The sequence below is a fragment of the Castor canadensis genome, chromosome 19, assembly GCF_047511655.1.
Source record: "Castor canadensis chromosome 19, mCasCan1.hap1v2, whole genome shotgun sequence".
Classification (NCBI taxonomy): Eukaryota; Metazoa; Chordata; class Mammalia; order Rodentia; family Castoridae; genus Castor; species Castor canadensis.
In genome coordinates, this window is record NC_133404.1 from 33,223,084 (window position 1) to 33,228,471 (window position 5,388).

The following is a 5,388-nucleotide window of genomic DNA, read 5'->3' on the forward strand; positions in this document are numbered from 1 at the left end:
TGAGCACAGCACATGATAAAAGCAAGAGCACACAAAGGAGGGGTGAGGATAGGTAAGACACCTAAAAAACTAGCTAGCATTTGTTGCCCTTAATGCAGAGAAACTAAAACAGATACCTTAAAGCAACTGAGGCCAATAGGAAAAGGGGAACAGGTACTAGAGAAAAGGTTAGATCAAAAAGAATTAACCTAGAAGGTAACAAACATGCACAGGAAATCAATGCAAGTCAACTCCCTGTATAGCTATCCTTATCTCAACCAGCAAAAACACATGCTCCTTCCTATTATTGCTTATACTCTCTCTTCAACAAAATTACAGATAAGGGCAAAATAGTTTCTGCTGGGTATTGGGGTGCGGGGCAGAGGGAGGGGGTGGAGTGGGTGGTAAGGCAGGGGGGAGAAATGACCCAAGCCTTGTATGCACATATGAATAATAAAACAATAAAAAAAAAGAATAACAAGGGAATAAAAAGGTCAGAGGGAATAAATTGTACTTTCAGGATAAAAAAAAATCAGAGAACAGGAGAGCAGGACAGGTCCTGCCTGGCGGGGACTGGGAGGTTGGTATAGTGGGAGGGGGGAGGAGGTGGGGAAAGGGCTGGGAGGGGAGGGTGAATATGGTGCAAATACTGCGTGCACATGTATTTAAATGGAAAAATGAGACCTATAGGAACTATTCCAGAAGGAGGGGATGTGGGAGAAGATAAAGGAGAATGGTGGAAAGAGTGAATTCAAATATGATATATTTGATATATTGTAAGAACTTTTGTAAATGCCACAATGTGCCCCACCGAGCACAATAATAAAAAAAACTCTATTGGAAATCCATGAGTTTGAGAACCTTTCCATTTTTGTTTGATGAAGATTTTGTACTTCCTTTTATCAAGCTGTTCTGAGAAAGTGAATTTTCCAGATAGATGAAGAATTTACCTTTAAGGTTTCAAATCATTAGTCTTTATATTTTTCAAAAAAAATATTTAAAATGCATTTCACTTACCATTTTAAAATTATATCACAAACCTCCTTCTGTTTTAAAAAAAATCGGTAGATAATTATTAAACAGCACCTTGAGGAAAAGGAGTCTCATTTCTTGTGAAATGATATAAGAATGTTTCAGGACTGTTGAAGTTTGGGGGCTAACTTCTCACAACATGGCCTGTGCTGGAAAAACCGGGCATGGTTCTAGCTTCTCTCCAGCTCTGTGATCTCAGGCAGGTTACTTAACCTCTCTGGATGTCTTTTTCCTCATCTGTAAGAATGCAGATAGATAGGTATTCCTCCAAGAGTGAGAATTTGTGGAAGACAAGATTCTCTTTATTTTACTTGTTGCTTTTTTTTTATTCTAAGTCATTGACAGCTTTACAGCACAACTTATTTTCTTTTAAAAAAAAATTGTCAAATCCCTCCTCTGAGAAATGTGTAGAAGCAGAGGTAAAGGCACATATACTGCTTTATTATTACATGGCTGTTAGTTGATTGAAAACAAATAATAGCTAGAAAGTTTTAAACTGATAGAAAAAATATGTTTGGGCAAATCAAGACCCATGTTTTTATGCTTTCAGACAACAGAAATGTGTTATATTTCTGCACCAATGTAAACATGGAATTAACAATGAAACCTGGAACTAAAAAATCAAAGCTCAACACATTCACTATTGTAAAATTTTAGACAAAGAATCTGCAAATAAGACGAAAAAGACCAACATATACACCATTGTTAACAGTCCGTTTTTTAGTGACTTTCAACTTTATCTCTTTTCTAAGATTATCAAGACCTTTATCGTAGATTATGTAACCATCTTCTCTTTGGCTATGAGGTGTATAGTTTTGTTAACCAGAGACAACAATGAGCTCAGTCTGAGACCAGACATTTGATAAGTTACTTGGATCCTTGGGTATCTGGAAGTTGATAATTCATGCCACCTGTTTACTTTAGCAAAGATGGTCTTGCTAACAACTAGCTTCTAGAGAAAAGCCTCTGGTTTACCAACAGTCAGATCCAGAAGCTGTGTCATCCTTTTCATTGCTATCCTAATATAGTACTTGGCCATTATTTTAATATTATGCTCAAAAATGTTTCTTCAAGTTTTTCTACCTTTTTTCATCTTCTTCTGTAGAACCAAATATATCAGTTGCAGGGACTTTCCAGGGAACTTTTCCTTAACTCCATCCCACAGTCCTCAACAAGTGTGGACCAACACATCAACTACATTGTGGTAAAAAGCTTTAAAAGATCCTGGTATCTGGGAATTTCTTCCAACTTCTCATCACCACTTGTTCGGTGAACCAAATCTGACTGTTCATAGTCAAAAGGAATCAGGATAACATAGAGAACAACACATTTTAGAGTCTATTGTCACTTTTGATTTTCTGCCTGTCTAAAGAGGCATAATTTATTGCTCTATAGTGCTTACAAATAGACAAATAAGATCCCTTATGCTAACCCAGCTAAATCAATATATTATAGTATTTCAACTCTAATTTCTCCATACTTTCTTCCTGGAAAAATTTGGTGTTAAATTTCTTGCTGATGATTTATGTGCAAATATAATCCTTCACAGCTAGACAGACTCATTTGCTCCAAAATAAACTCCACTCACTCTTTTTTATCCCAATGACCCATAGGATTCCACCTGTAATCCTGTAAAATGGAGACTGCCTCTTTCACATCACCGTTCTTCTCTTTTATAGTTGCTAATGTTTTTAGTCAGTTGAGCACACTCAATTTCAACATAAATTTTTCCTTCTGTAACAATTTGTAGAGTATTAATTAATCAGAGTCTGACTAGAAGTTCTGTGACCTATCTCTTCAAGGGAAGTAATACACCACTATTGAGCCATTTTTACAACTTGCTTTATCTGACTCCCTTCTTTTGGCAAAAACATAATATTTTCATTAAGTAAATCCCATTATTTAGCCTCATGTCACATCTTCACCACTGCAACTAAGATTCTTAGTAGACACCATATCAGAGGCAGTATGGCTCTGTTTTTCTACAGACAGAAGGGTTTCAGTGACTTCTGGAAGTCTTCTTTTCTTGGCCAGCTTCTCACACTGTGGTGCTGTAGTCTACCACCATCTTAACGATGTGGGCATCCGCCTGCTGTGAGAGCTGTCTGTCGTGGTCTCTGCCTGAGCCCCTCTTGCTGTCTCCCTGCTTTGGCAACCACTCATCACATCCACCTCGAGACAACGTTCTTAATTGCAAAGAAGAAAAAGGGACTCAGGCTAATGTACGTGAAAAACAAACATTTGGAACAATATCAGGTAACTTATGGAATTTGAAGAAATTATGGAAAATTGAACAAGGAAAAGGAACAGGAACCAAGAGGCAAGGCAGCAGATCACCCAGGAGAAGACAACTGGTCCTGTTAGAAAACCTCACTGGGCATGCCACTCCCACCATCAGATCTGTGATGTCACAATGATGGCACATCTGTGACATCAGCACAAACAATTGTCATTTGTCTTTCTGTCATCACAGTATGTGTACATACTGGAAGACCACTTGGTTGACAGAATGCAAAAAGAAAACTGGACACTTTCAGTGTTCAAAGTGGAAAATAACATTGTACTTCTTTAAATTCTACCCCTTAGAGATACATCAAAGGAAGAATGAGTTCTGGGGTTGGGCAGACATTGGCTCTACTACAGAATTAAATGAAGGGGTGTGTTACACATGGAACTGGCACATATAGGTACTCAATAAATCCTCCTTTTCTACTTCTATAGCCTTCTACATGTACCCTCCCCTCTGAAATTAATATTTTCCATTACTAAGCTGATACTCGGATTACTAAATTAATAAGCATTGCATGTAAACTAAAACAGCTAGGTTCTGAGTGACATGAAAATTTTGAACCAAGTGAATAAATATAAGGAAAATCTATTATTTAGATATGTATAGTTGTTGTTGTGTGTTACTAAATTTAGAGTCTTGCTTTTGGAGAACTGACCCATGCTACTGGTAAGTTCTGAACACATGAAATGCACTAAAGCCAATTTTTTTTTCTAGCCCATGCTAGCCTCTAACTCACCATCTTTTTGCTGTAGCCTCCCAACTGCTGGGATTACAGGCATGAACCACCACATACCCTGTGGAAGTTTTGGTTCTTCACTTATCTTTCTTTAAAGACAATGGAACAGGGAGGTGTTCAGTGAATTCCACCTTTTTTCTGAATCTCAGTCTGGAATTAGTTAAAACTTTTCCCAGAACACTATGAAGATCATAGAAGATAACATAGATTCAAAGCCCCCAGCCTATGAGCCTGGCATTTGGTGGGTGATTTTTCACATTGCTTCTCTTTCTTCCCACTCTTCATAGTAGGCCAACCCTGTGGTCTTGTCTTTTCTCTGAAGGAATACATATGGGGACTGTAAAAAAAATCTCATATATAGACTGCACCTCCAAACTGATTATATCAGAATCATCTAGAGAGAAACCCAAATATTAGTGTTTTTACACTACCATGTGCAGCCAGGCTGGGGAGTCTCATCCCTTCTCATAGCATCTTTCAATACCTATGTTTAGAGGCCTGAGACTTCCATCTCAGGGCCCCCACTCTCAGTACCAAGAAGGTAATCAATAAGCCAACCATTAATTGAAAGTCTGATTTCACATGGGAACTTGTTTCCTCCCAATTCCTACCCAAAGCATTGTGGATTCATCTCCAAACCTCTCCATCTCAGTATGGATCCCTGTCACTCACCCAGCTACCGGGGCTCTGAATCATGGGTATACATTTTCTATCTATCACCAAAATAGTCACCAGGTTGTCTCTTTGTCATGTCTTTCCAAATTAAATCGTGGAATACCATATATCACCTTATATCACACCTAGAGTTCACCAATAGCTTTATCTTCCCACAGTTTAGTTCCTCATAGAAAGACCCTCCTTCCAGGTTAATCTGTCTAAAACTTCACTTCCTTCTTAGCAATTCCTACTTTTAATCCATCAAGAGTTCTCATTTCCCATTGGATAAAATATAACTTTCTCCTTCATAATTCAAAAAATATTATCTTACCCTGCAAGTAATGCATATGTATCAGTCAATAATTAATATTGGTTAGTCAGTACTAAACACTGCCTTCTAACAGCTTCAGTCACACTTCTTTTATTTAAAAACATACTTCACCGGAATTTACACAGTCACTAACCTGTTCTAAGCATTTACTGTGTCCCAAGTATATTCACCTCTTTGTGAATATAATGTAATTATACCATTACAGTCACCGTTTTAGAGATGAGTTTCTAAGACTCCCAGTGATCAAGAAAATAGTTCTCATACTTCATTAAAGCCAAGATCAGGACTCACTTCAAGACCCACTGTGTTTTAGAGCCTAGATGGATCTGAACAACACCGCTCCAATGCTCTCATTTATCTATA

At 37.8% G+C, this 5,388-nt stretch overlaps 1 pseudogene; it reads right to left on the bottom strand.

The window, feature by feature from the left end:
- Nucleotides 1-1,824: 1,824 nt before the first annotated feature.
- On the bottom strand, nt 1,825-4,733 carry LOC109696760 (26S proteasome non-ATPase regulatory subunit 12 pseudogene; annotated as a pseudogene).
- Between the last annotated feature and the right edge of the window lie 655 nt (nt 4,734-5,388).